This window comes from Pseudorasbora parva, chromosome 20 (assembly GCF_024679245.1).
Source record: "Pseudorasbora parva isolate DD20220531a chromosome 20, ASM2467924v1, whole genome shotgun sequence".
NCBI lineage: Eukaryota > Metazoa > Chordata > Actinopteri > Cypriniformes > Gobionidae > Pseudorasbora > Pseudorasbora parva.
Genome location: NC_090191.1, coordinates 41134992 through 41149434, shown reverse-complemented (window position 1 = coordinate 41149434; position 14443 = coordinate 41134992). Strand labels below are relative to the sequence as shown.

Sequence of the window (14443 nt, the reverse complement as noted above, 5' to 3'; positions counted from 1 at the left end):
TTAGTTTATTGAATATTTTGAAGAGATCTTTTGGTAGGCTACTAAATACTGTTTATGCAATAATTGTTGTCAATTATTGACCACTTAAAGTATATTTCATCTAATATTTTTATTATTTATATTTCAATTTGTGTAGTAATTAAGATTAAAATATAGAATTCCAATACAAAGAGGTAAATTAGAGTAATTTTGTTGCTTAAAAAATAATAATGCTAATTTGTAATGCCATTACCCAGTAGGTGCCTTATGGCTCTTTAATAAATATACATGTATCTAATCTAGTTGCTCAAAAACAGTCTTCCATTTGAATAAATATGATATATATATATATATATATATATATATATATATATATATATATATATATATATATATATATATATATATATAGAGAGAGAGAGAGAGAGAGAGAGAGAGAGAGAGACAGAGAGAGAGAGAGAGAGAGAGAGAGAGATCAAAATATCTAAAAAAAAATTTTTACATAGTGCACCTTTAAAGCATTTATCAATTGTGTCTTGTTCCATGTTCACAAAATAACAAAATTGTTCCATGTTTTTTCACTATAAACACTTTGCTACTGAGTAACTTACTCATAAAGACAGTCTTTGCCGACATTATAACTAGCATCGTGCCTAGCCCTTCAGCATTGACATATTCACGAATCACGATACAGCACAGCCTCTATCGTACCTTATTGTTGACATATACGATAAATGTACTTGTAAATTGTACAAACATTATAAGTTGCAATGCTTACAGCAAAGCCTATTTTGTCATGTTCAAGACATGTCGTTTAATACTGTGTGAAAAGGGAACTTGATGACTAATCACACTCGCCGATAAAACTCGTGAAACTCGAGAAATACTTTACAACTTACCTTAAAAATGTGGCGTCATGGTCAAATATAATAACTGCAATGCACTTACTTCAATCAAATAGCTGGTAAAACTTGTATTTCGAAGTTACAATGCCGTATTCGACCCATTTTCCCTTCAGCTGAGGTGAATTTCTTCAAATCTCCCGCGTTTGTTGTTGCCAGAGCGCGCACGTCGTCGTCGTCAGCGTCAGCGTCTGGCGACAACACGTCCATTGCGTCCATTGTGACAGTATGATGCCGTTGCGTGAAGCTGCTACCCTGGTAAGTTTGAGATTAGTTTGAGCAAAATCTGTTTTTTAATTCTTCTCCAGAATGTGGATTGTTTTTAGCGGTGTTCATCGCCATGGGTGCGATCACAAACCAAAAATACACAAATCGAGCAAAAGTGACATATGACGCAAGGCCACTCCCCCTGCATCTCTTGCTCTAAATTAAAGCTGTTTATAGTGGAAACAATTGGCCACTTTTGCTGCTAGTAATTTATAAGACTATATATTATATCAGTTGTTATTATGTATATCTATTAATATTAATCTTTGCTATTAGCTGAATTTTCATCAGCCTTTTCAGTCTTCATGAGCGTTCAGAAATCATTCTAATATGTTGATTTATCAATGTTGGATTCTTTGATGAATTAAAAAAAAACTTTAAAAAAATATTTATTTAATATGTATTAAATATAATTTAATACAAAAAGTGATTATTCCATGTATTGCAGAAACATCTTAAAGGTGCAGGATTTTTGCAGTAAAATATCCAAAAACAACCAGGCCAGTGTTATATATTTTGTTCTGTTGAGTTCTTGGTGAAAAGAGTACTGAAGAAACATACTCAAGTAGAAGTACTATTTGTTAGTGTTGTGTTATATTATGTATGCCATATAGATGTTTTAGTTGCACTAAATATATGTGATGGCACTGAATGGATTGCCCTAAATTTCGCTATACTTGTATTGTGACAATAAAGAATCTTGAATCTACTGTTGCTTGTCAAAAAATGTAGTAGTGTCCTGTCGACTCCAAGTACCTGTTCAAAATACTACTCAAAGTAGGAGTAAAAAGTAACCCTGTTTAAAGTACTCAAGAGTAGTGAGTAGTAAGTATTATTCCACATTATACCCTGAAAATTAAAAATTTTGCTTACTCTTTTATGGATGATTCTCAGTAAGAACTAAAAAAAAATAATAATAAAAAAAAATAGATCAACAGTATTTCAATATTTCTTTGACTATTTTTTTTTTTTTTTTTTTGACTGCTAACACAAATGCAGCCATTTCATATTTGAGAAAGCAACCAATAATCTGGTAACATTTATGACAACTATTCTGTAGAGAGTTTCTTTAGGTTAATTAAAAAAAGGTTGCAAAGCGTTGTACATTAACAATTTTACTTAAAAAAAAAAAAAAAAGCAGAGTTCTTTATTTTCAGGAGGCATTCATTGTACTGCTTTAGTAAAAAGAATACACTTAAGAAATTAGAATCAAGTAACTCACAATTTTCACCATTGATAATTTTTGCTTGCAATTAAAAAATAAACCTGATTTAAATATAAATCTGATGTTTTATGAAAGTTTTTTGCTATATAAACTACAATTTTAAATTGCCATGTGAGAACACATTAGGTCTACATTAAAATATGCACTTCAATGACAGAAAGCAGGTTTAATGCGTTTATATGTTAAACAGAATCGATGTAAGGGACAAAAATCTAGCAGTGACGATCGGTTAATGCCTAATGCACTTTGAAGCCTGACTTCAATCAAGCTAAATTAATTGTTTCCAGCAGATGACACACAAGCTTGTGCAGCGCTAACAAAATATCTACTATTTGTGCATGTATTAGAAAATGTAATATTCTGCTGTCAATTTCACGATTTTAGTCATCATACAGTAACACAGTCACAGTAACATTGGCATATTCTATCCTCACTTCACCCTCACACTCCGTCAGATATAAAGCGAGACAGCTTTTCAACTCGATGAGAAATCTCGTCACAGTTTAGTCTTGCGAGATCTCGTTGCACGCGTCACACCCCTAGTAATTAATGATTTAATCACTTAAGTATTTTTCAGAATTTTTCACACATTCACTCCAAAACCTGACATTTCAACATTTCTTTAGACATATGTTTCATGTTTGTGTGACAAGTATTCACTAAGTTACAGTTCATTTTCTGAAGACTATCAGAATGAACTTCACTGAGAGAGAGGCTGCAGATCGCGCATCATGTTTGTTTTCTTTGTTTAGCAAAAAGGACAACATTTTGTTTTTTATTGTGAGTGTACATAAATAAAAGTAGATACTTAACAGATTATAATGATGTATAACACTTGGCCGAATTATAAAAATCGACTGAGTTATTTAAGTGTCTTTGGCAATGATAAGAAAAAAATCGAGGCTGGCCCGATCATTGACCTCTAGGAGTTAAAAACAGTATAAAAACAGTAAAAGTGCATCTCAAACAGCTTCCTAGTTCAGTAGTAAGCGCACTAATCAGTGAGACGACATTTTAATGGCTGTCTCAATCACAACATTCTACCAGTGCACTGAAACGTTGGCTTCCTAAAAAGTCCCATGATGCACGTGAAAACCAGTGAGCACCGATGCTCAAATTGATGCTTCCCAATTTCCTCGCTCCTTTATCCTCCAGCCCATGACCCAGATATTGATTCAAATTAACCATCCTAAAGGACATCTAAATTGTGTAATTGCACCATGAGGAATGAGGAAGCTTTCAAAGCAGCTATGAGGGAGAATACACATGTGTATCCTTTGGAAGTGTTTCTTGTTGAAAACCAGACGAAGGTATAAATTCTCCTTCCACTTCACATTCATCACAATCATTTTATTCTATATTTTATCTTTGCAGTTACAATAAACCATATTTTTCACTGACTTCCAATTTTGTCCTTTTTAACCAGGACTTTTTAACTTCAGCAGGTCTTGTTATTGTTTTAGACACTGGTAATTGTATTTTTTTGCTTATGTTGTGTATTTAGGCTTGCTTTAGTCTTGCATCATTTTCCATACAAGAACAAGCTATTGTATTTTTTCTTCTTTTTTTTCAGTTTTATATTGCTGCACATTACACGCAGAGCAGGACAATCTGAAACCGCCACAGCTGTATATGAGGCAATTGTCCACTAAGTACAAGCAACTAAAGTAGAGCATATAGTGTTATAGTTTTGTAGATTAAGAACTGTTTTACACATGGTCACTTTTTGTGACTCGTTGCACATGCTTATTTTGGAGCCCATGTTAACACGATACAGTATTTGCAATGCTCACATGAGCAGAAATATAACTCAGCAGAAAATATGTTGAACATGCACTTTATGCATATAATCTTGGGTGCAATGGGTGTTATGAACCAACATGCAATAACAGAGTCAACAACTCATTCATTGTTTCAAAAAAGACATCATTTAGCCTTGCCATCATATTCAAGTCCCACACAGAGTGACAGACACAATTAGCACAAATTTGACTGAATTCAGATGAGTTCAGCCCACATTTTGGTGTTTTATTCCAGGTCGATTACTATTTTAATTTAATCAAAACCTGTAATAATTCTCAGGCGCTCACTTCCAATTACCATTTAATGATCTATGCCAGTTATTAAAGGAAATGTTCAATAAAATGTGCTTTCAACACTTCCTGGGTTTCCATCCAAAAGTGAAGCGAATTATGAATTCTAATTTTGAAAGAAAAAAGAGGGGCACATTTCTGGAAATTACCACCACAAAATCATTTAAACTTTGTCAAAGTAATGATAAAGTCATTTTGATCTCAAAAATCACCTATATATATATATATATATATATATATATATATATATATATATATATATATATATATATATATATATATATATATATATATTAATATACCCTGGTGGGGTTGAATTATGGGGAAGTGCAAGTTTATTGATACTTTGATCAATTTGAATAAAATATTTTCCTTAAATTTGTGATTCTGCATTTCCTTTGTAAGTTTTTTTTATTGCGTGATATAGGCTAGGTCTTAAATGCACTTTCTTAAAAAGCATAATGGTCTTAAAAAGGTCTTTAAAAGTCTTAAATTGAACTTGGTGAAACCTGCAGAAACCCTGCTTAGAAATTTCAGTATCGTGACAACACTAGCAGTCAGTATGTATTTCAATTGAAGAAGAAAAAAGCAGCATCAGAGAGACGATTTCATCCCACTTTAAAATGTCTGCTACAGTACCTGAGTACTTTCCTCCTGTGCTGTTCTCTGTTCAAGGTTACCCATAAGAGTGAAACACAAGTTGTTGCCCAAGCCTAAGCTAAGATGAGTTTATTTTTTCCAGCATTCAGGTCAAGGATCCCTGAGTGCAATCATAAAGCCTCCTCAAAAAAGATGAACTCTTTTAAACAAGGTTAACTACTACTAATATACCTACTAGCTATAGTTGCCTGAAAGTAGTTCAGCTTTTCCAGTAACAATCTACTTTTTGGTGGAGTATGATAAAGTGCTGCATGAATACAAATTTGTAATATTGCAGGATGTTGACTGATACATCCTGGAGAGAACAGCATTTGATAACCATAATTTTAATTTAATTATAGATTATTTTGTTTATTGAAAAAGCATATTCTAGATAAGCAGCAGCGTGACCATATGGAGGACACATCTGGCATTTAGCATGAAAAGTAGATTTTATACAATAAACAAACATACACAGAAGTTTTTAGAAAAGTGAAACAGTCAAAAGAGAAAGAACAAGCTTTATTTGACAATAACCAGCCAGCATCATGTGTCATGAACTCCACAGGAGAATAGATTTGGACATTTGAATCAGATTGAATCACCTCCACACGCTGATCAAACAGCTCATTAGTTAAACTCGGTAGTATTTTTTTTTTTTTTTTTGCATCTTCACATTTAAACAAAGTCCACCTGAAAGTACTTCCAGTCTTCAAAGTGATGCGTTCTGCAGGACGAGTTTATTTGACTTGATTAACCTCACTTGGGTCCCTATTATACACCCGGCGCAATGCAACTTCATACAGGAAAGCAGATGAACACAGAGCATTATGCAACACAAGGTTTCTCTTTAGGTTAAATTCTGCCATGTAAATATAGCGAACGGTGCAAGTGCAACTAGCTTTTAAAGGGAATGGGAGATGAAACTGGTTTATTGCATGTAACCCCCATAACACACCCATGTTTCATTGGGTGGATTTACATGCACGTTCTTAAGGCAATTATGCCTAATAAGCCGACAATGAACATGGTCATGTAAATGTGGTAACCTGTTTTTTTTTTTTTTTTATCAGAGTAAGGTCATAAACGGCGTAAGCATAAACCGATCGGGACAGGTCATTTTTTGCCTCTTACCCTGATTTCGTGCTGCATGTAAACGCATTAACCTGCTTTCTGTCGGCTTATTGAAGTGTGCATGTGTGATAGGTGGCAAAAACGCAAACTTAGAGCAGATTTAAATGCATCCAGACAGCGCGAGCTAGCGTTTTGCATGAAATAAGGACATATATTACAAACGCAGACTCTTTTAAGACCCAGCAAATTGTAAAGATGTGTTCTTCTCATCTAATGCAGCAGAAGTAGAAGAGGTTCAGTCCCAGCCCCAAAACATGTGCAAAGGATATTTTGACACTTTGTAGCAATATCTTGTGTCCTTCTGGATAACAAACATTCATAATGATTTCATATTAAACAACCTTAGTTAATGTCGGAGTTTTCCCCCCCAAAGTCCTCCCCAAGTTCAATGATCGGCCTGGAGTTATCAATCAAAAGTATAAATTTATTAAAGTAACAGCGAGTAAAAAAGTTTCTGAGCTCAGGATTCAGACCAGCAAAGACCAGCATCAGGGCAGTCCTGATTGCTTCACTATGGCTGCCCACGAATGACTTCACAACTTTATCATGCATATTTTATATTCTTGTTCTTCTTCCCCTTATCCTTCTGTACTGTCTCCTCCAATTGGGGTGTCCAGCGTCATCTGTCTCCTGGCAGCATTTCTTTGAACATAGGTTAACACACACACACACACACACACACACACACACACACACACACACACCCACACGCGCGCGCGCACACAAAGAAAGTACAGCTCTGGTATTTTTTTTTCTATCTTAGAGATCCCCTACCCCCTCTGTCTAACCATTGCTTGACCTCTTACCACGTCATACCACCTCTGCTTATCCTTAGTTTCGTTTCACACTCCTTATAGCGTCCAGCAAAAATCTCAGCACATTTCCTAATCTTCTGTACATTTCCAAGTTAAATCATCATAAGCAAATTCAATAACAATTCAATTCATAATGAACATCACACTCAATTATTAATACTTCATGGTGAAAAACACCATTATTACTGTATACTTAATATTTTATACTGTGAATCATAATATGCAACATGATTAAGACTTCATATTATAATAACTACATGAAAATAATGAACATATCCTTGAAAGAAATGAAAATAACCTTCATTAGCCAGGACATGACATCCATTATCCAGAATGATATATGTACAATTATGTCTAGTTTTTAATTAATCTTTGTAAATTTTAAGGCATATAGTTATTATTAGGGTGAGACTAGCCGACTAGTCGATCAAACTAGCGCTGTTTTTGCATTTTTCATGTGAAGCAATCAGGACTGCCCTGATGCTGGTCTGAATCCTGAGCTCAGAAACATTTTTTACTCGCTGTTACTTTAATAAATTTATACTTTTTTTGATTGATAACTCGACTCCAGGCCGAGTCATTGAACTTGGGGAGGACTTTGGGGGAAAAAAGTCCAACATTAACTAAGGTTGTTTAATATGAAATCATTATGAATGTTTGTTTGTTTTTTCAAAGGCTACATTTAAATTACCATCATGTTAATGTTACATTTTGAAATGAATATATTATTTTGTGATGAAAAGTTGAAACGTGTATGAAGATGGTTTATGGTAATGCAGAATGTCCTTCCATCTAACAGTGACATTGACAATTAATTGAATCCATATTTGTGTGTTAGATTACACAATTCTGTCTTATTTATTATATTTGAAATCATTTTTAAACATTTTCCAGCTTTTTTCCCCGATTTGGTTATGAGATATTTTGAGTTATCATCCGCCAAAAATGACCCCATCTCTATATGAAATCCCAAATGGATTATATTAATTAGGATTCAAATGTAGTTTTCCAAGCACTAATTGTTTTTTGAGCTCCAATTATGGATATCAGTACATTTGTATATGCCAACAATGGTAGATATGTAATTAATTCATTACCATTACCCAGGAATGACATTTTTAATGGGGAAAAAGATGCTTAAAGATTACATTCTTAAAATGAGTAAATGTCATTGCATCACATACACAACACTCTAATAAGTATAGAAAGTCCTAAACTTAGAAAAAAAATGTTAATGTTTTTTTTGTTTTTTTGTAAATATTAATTTTTTATCCTTTATCCGACATTCACCCCAATTTATTTTTAGGAGTTTATTTTGCTTAATTAGCGATCGTTAGCAGTGGGCAGGGCTAATTTACGAGCAGTAATCCCATTGGCTGAAAATGTGATAAATATACAGACAGCCCGGTGCCAAAATCCATTCTACCTGAGGACCGTCGTGAGCATGAGGAGAAGTTTTCTTTGAATATTGTGAGTATTTTTCTTTAATGAATCCCCTGGTTTCACAGACAAGGCATTAGTCTAGTCCAAAACTAAAATCCATGTTTGAGCTGATTTGAATATTTTAAAATATGTCAGTGCCATTATTTTATTTCAGTATGCACAGAAATGTTTTCTTCTGGGGCATGTTTATAAAAGCTAAATATCCTAATCCTGGCTTGATAAGCCCTGTCTGTGAAGCCAAGCTAGTTAAGTAGTTCTTACTTTTTAACTTTTTTTATTGTTTGTTTTCACATAAACACTGAATGACTGTTTAACAACAAATACAGCTTTTTGTGCATGTGGTTCCAACAGTGATTAAAGTTCTTGACTAATGTTTCTTAAACATTCAGAAGATAAGCTTTCAAATCATATTCAATTTTAAAGTATACCCATTTGTCACCTGAAGCTTAAATTGCAGCACCTGATTGATCATTGCACCTGATTTGAATTAACTTCATAGATTTGAAATGCATGTTAACTTATTGTTTTTTACTTTTCATATCAAGGTGTGACTTGATTATATTGTGGGACTTGATTGCTATCTTACAGATGCTGTTGCATGAGTTTTTCACCGCTGTACAATATAAAATTATTCAGTTAACATTAATCATGCATGTTCATTTCTGTCTGATACGTCTTACATCTCATCTTTGTGGTCTGAGACATAGCAATTGTTAGTGGAGCAAACTTTATCCTTAATTTGAAAGTTCCCTTTCTTTTTGGAAGTCCTGAAATGAATTACACAAAATATTAAAACAGAAATATACTTCTAAAAAGGCAGTCTATGGAAGTGGTGAAAAGTGTCATGCTTATTTATTTGCAAGAACTAACTTTGTTACATGCTTTGAATAATGCAGAGCTTATCAGTGAAGTGTTTGATTGTCTCCCTGCTGACTTTTTTTTTTTTTTTTTTTGTCCTTCTACAATAAAGCTTCTGGAGGTCATGAGGCGGCAGGAGAAGCAGCCACAGCAGTGAATGATGTTGCATGGAGTCTTTTGAGGAGATCAACTGCTGAACTATTATTCACCTGACCTTTTTCTGGACTCAATAGAGTACTCCATTTACTGCTGATGTGCTTTAGACAAGAATTCCTGGACCTGTCTGATAATGGCTCTTTCCTTGGGATGAAGGTTTCAACAGCCCATTTTCTGTTTGAGAATGAATCACTCCTGTTTGTGTGTACAATAAAAGGTTAAATGTGACATTTTTGTGCCTTCATGATTTTCTGATCTCAGCTCTCCAAACAAACTTATAATTTCAGTTGTTCAGTTAACTTTCCAAATGTGGCCTCCTGTGAAAATCTGAAAAATAATCAGATTAGTATGAATATTAATGTTTTAATGTCATTGCTCAGATAAAGTTTTGCATTAGAAATCCACCTTACCAAGTTACATCTGAATGCCTATGTGATTCAGTTGTAGTCTGATTTGTTTTTTTCCAGCATGGATGACCCTTCAAGTGCTGATCAGAAGGTGTTTTCCTTGAGAATGTCAGGGAGCTGCTGAGATTGGTCAAAATATTGCATGGGTGGGGCCACAATAAATGGTGTTTGGAATAAATTATAAGTCGACATAGAAAAATTTAGCTTCTGCTCTATAACCGCTGCTGGATATTGTCCTAGAGGCCCCAGGGGGAGCGGTTTGGACTTTTCACTCCCCCCTTTGTCTAGCCGTCTCTTGTCCCACTTGTCATGATCTGATCCGCTCAGTAGCTTGTCACAGCTCACGATGGGACAACCGTCACGCAACCATGCTTCTGTGACCAGGCTGGGGCTTGAACCCAGGTTCTTCCCGTGCAGGGAGGACACGCTCAGACCACTGAGCCACTGGCACTTGCATATCTACTACTTGGTTTTTGGTAATTTTATCTTTTTTATTCATTGAAAAACTGGTGAAACTAAAGTATTTCTCCTCTACAGAGCCTCGAACCCGGGTTGTCCACGCCAAGAACTGATGCTTAGACCACTACACCACTGGTCCATTCAGGGTTTCTGACTTTTTTATTGGAGATTTGTGCTTTTTTCCATTGGAAAACCACTGAAAATTTTTGTTTTCACCATTCGAGAGACTCGAACCCGGGTTGTCCACGCCAAGAACTGATGCTTAGACCACTACACCACTGGTCCATTGAGGGTTTCTGACTTTTTTATTGGAGATTTGTGCTTTTTTCCATTGGAAAACCAGTGAAAACTTTTTTTTTTCACCATTCGAGAGCCTCGAACTCGGGTTGTCCACGCCAAGAACTGATGCTTAGACCACTACACCACTGGTCCATTGAGGGTTTCTGACTTTTTTATTGGAGATTTGTGCTTTTTTCCATTGGAAAACCAGTGAAAACTTTTTTTTTTCACCATTCGAGAGCCTCGAACTCGGGTTGTCCACGCCAAGAACTGATGCTTAGACCACTACACCACTGGTCCGTTCAGGTTTTGTGACTTTTTTTATTGGAGATTTGTGCTTTTTTCCATTGGAAAACCAGTGAAAACTTTTTTTTTTCACCATTCGAGAGACTCGAACCCGGGTTTTCCACGCCAAGAACTGATGCGTAGACCACTACACCACTGGTCCGTTCAGGTTTTGTGACTTTTTTTATTGGAGATTTGTGCTTTTTTCCATTGGAAAACCACTGAATACTTTATCTTTTCACCATTCGAGAGACTCGAACCCGGGTTGTCCACGCCAAGAACTGATGCTTAGACCACTACACCACTGGTCCGTTCAGGTTTTCTGACTTTTTTATTGGAGATTTGTGCTTTTTTCCATTGGAAAACCACTGAAAACTTTTTCTTTTCACCATTCGAGAGCCTCGAACTCGGGTTGTCCACGCCAAGAACTGATGCTTAGACCACTACACCACTGGTCCGTTCAGGTTTTCTGTCTTTTTTATTGGAGATTTGTGCTTTTTTCCATTGGAAAACCACTGAAAACTTTTTCTTTTCACCATTCAAGAGACTCGAACCCGGGTTTTCCACGCCAAGAACTGATGCTTAGACCACTACACCACTGGTCCGTTCAGGTTTTCTGACTTTTTTATTGGAGATTTGTGCTTTTTTCCAGTGGAAAACCACTGAAAACTTTTTGTTTTCACCATTCGAGAGACTCGAACCCGGGTTGTCCACGCCAAGAACTGATGCTTAGACCACTACACCACTGGTCCATTGAGGGTTTCTGACTTTTTTATTGAAGATTTGTGCTTTTTTCCATTGGAAAACCACTGAAAACTTTTTCTTTTCACCATTCGAGAGCCTCGAACTCGGGTTGTCCACGCCAAGAACTGATGCTTAGACCACTACACCACTGGTCCGTTCAGGTTTTCTGTCTTTTTTATTGGAGATTTGTGCTTTTTTCCATTGGAAAACCACTGAAAACTTTTTCTTTTCACCATTCGAGAGACTCGAACCCGGGTTTTCCACGCCAAGAACTGATGCTTAGACCACTACACCACTGGTCCGTTCAGGTTTTCTGACTGTTTTATTGGAGACTTGTGCTTTTTTCCAGTGGAAAACCACTGAAAACTTTTTCTTTTCACCATTCGAGAGACTCGAACCCGGGTTTTCCACGCCAAGAACTGATGCTTAGACCACTACACCACTGGTCCGTTCAGGTTTTGTGACTTTTTTATTGGAGACTTGTGCTTTTTTCCATTGGAAAACCACTGAAAACTTTTTCTTTTCACCATTTGAGAGACTCGAACCCGGGTTGTCCACACCAAGAACTGATGCTTAAACCACTACACCACTGGTCCATTGAGGGTTTCTGGCTTTTTTATTGGAGATTTGTGCTTTTTTCCATTGGAAAACCAGTGAAAACTTTTTTTTAACCATTTGAGAGACTCGAACCCGGGTTGTCCACGCCAAGAACTGATGCTTAGACCACTACACCACTGGTCCGTTCAGGTTTGCTGACTTTTTTTGGGGAGATTTGTGCTTTTTCCATTGGAAAACCAGTGAAAACTTTTTTTTTTTTTAGCCATTAGAGAGCCTTGAACCTGGGTTGTCCATGCCAAGAACTGATGCTTAGACCACTACACCACTGGTCCATTGAGGGTTTCTGACTTTTTTATTGGAGATTTGTGCTTTTTTCCATTGGAAAACCACTGAAAACTTTTTTTTTTTTCACCATTCGAGAGCCTCGAACTCGGGTTGTCCACGCCAAGAACTGATGCTTAGACCACTACACCACTGGTCCGTTCAGGTTTTCTGTCTTTTTTATTGGAGATTTGTGCTTTTTTCCAGTGGAAAACCACTGAAACTTTTTTTTTTTACCATTAGAGAGCCTCGAACCCGGGTTGTCCGCGCCAAGAACTGATGCTTAGACCACTACACCACTGGTCCGTTTAGGCTTTCTGACTTTTTTTTTTTGGACATTTGTGCTTTTTTCCAGTGCAAAACCAGTGAAAATTTTCTTTTTTAAACCATCCACGCCAAGAACTGATGCTTAGACCACTACACCACTGGTCCTTTCAGGTTTTTCGGATTTTTTTTGGCCTAACCGTTAGAGAGACTCGAACCCGGGTTGTCCATGTGTTTTTGGGGGAGTTTTGTCCTTTTTTCATTGGAAAACCAGTGAAAACTTACAGTATTTATTCATTAGAGAGACTCAAACCCAGGTTGTACACACCAAAAACTGATCTTACAGCTCATTATTCTACTATTCTAGTCTCATTTGAGCTGATTTATGATTTATTCATTGAAGACTTATACTAGAAGACGCCTTTATCTCAGAGAGACTTTACTCACAAGATATATTTGCGAGTTTCACATATTTAAGTGAAATGGAAAAATCTTATGAATATGAAAATAGAATATAAATGGTAATTTCTTTCAAGCACCATTTACCATTTATGACCATGTTATATTAAAACACAGCAATTTGGATTTTTGTGACATTTACCAATCCTCAAAGACAAAATGGTAATACAATTCTGTTTAATATAAGGATTTTTCTAACTTAATTTGTCCAAAATAAATCTGGTGTAACATATCTGTCCATAAAATTACATATTTTTGATTAAAACTGAAAATTTTATTGAGGAAAGAATTGTTATTTTTTCATGCATTCACAATAAAACAATGATGTACATGTCTATTTTGATTTTGTGTTGACTTTAATACTGCGGTAGCAGATTCTGACTAAATTATAACCGTCCATTCACACAGAAGAATCGGGGTCACCTGATCATCTGTTTGACACACAGCATTAACTAGAGTAATACAAACATTTCAGGTGGAAATAATCAACGAGGCACTGATGAAACATTCAAAACAGCATTTAAAAGCACCACAAGCACCCATTTTAAAGTATCAGACATTTAATGACCAGTCACACTGAAAGAGAAAAATGAAATATCACAGATATTTTGGTTCTGGTGTGTTTTCACTATATATTGATGAGTAACCCCCAGTTAGACTTCAGAGCTCTTGAGGCTTTCCAGTCCATGGCAGAGTTTTGATTTTAAGAACTAAAATTGTTCCTCAAGCTCTACCGAGTGCAAAAACATCATACTCCATTTCCTCCTTTGAGCAGAAGTCAGAAGTCAAAGGCCTTAGCAAATCTTGAACAGAATGATCTCCCAGGCTATAGACCAATGAACCCAGTCAAACCACTCCTGTAGCACTGAAAGAAAACGAGATGTGTATCCATAGGCCGTTGTGGACATGCACTCATTGGTAGGTTTGTGTGTGTGTTGGTTTGTAATTTTCTTCTCTGTAGAAGATATGAACATAATGTCCATGTTGAAGGTCCTCGCACTCACCAGGTTCCAGCAAAAACATGCATCTTCTTCTGAAATTACACAAAAAAGAGGGACTTGAAAAGAAAAAAGACTTATCAAGTCACTTGCATTTATAATTTATAATAAACAAATACATTGGTGCAAAAATTAGCATTGACTCTCTCTAGATTTCA

At 35.8% G+C, this 14443-nt stretch overlaps 2 long non-coding RNA genes across 2 annotated transcripts in view; one reads left to right on the top strand and one right to left on the bottom strand.

The window, feature by feature from the left end:
- The first annotated feature begins 8394 nt into the window (after window positions 1–8394).
- On the top strand, window positions 8395–9739 carry LOC137049946 (uncharacterized). Its single transcript, XR_010899751.1, has 2 exons — window positions 8395–8524; window positions 9468–9739. It is a non-coding gene; the product is annotated as an uncharacterized lncRNA (long non-coding RNA).
- A 4165-nt stretch (window positions 9740–13904) lies between these two features.
- Window positions 13905–14443, bottom strand: part of LOC137049548 (uncharacterized) — a 51583-nt gene continuing 51044 nt past the window's right edge. Inside the window, exon 3 of the long non-coding RNA XR_010899638.1 lies at window positions 13905–14320. This is a non-coding gene — a long non-coding RNA (uncharacterized lncRNA). The remainder of the gene's footprint in view (window positions 14321–14443) is intronic.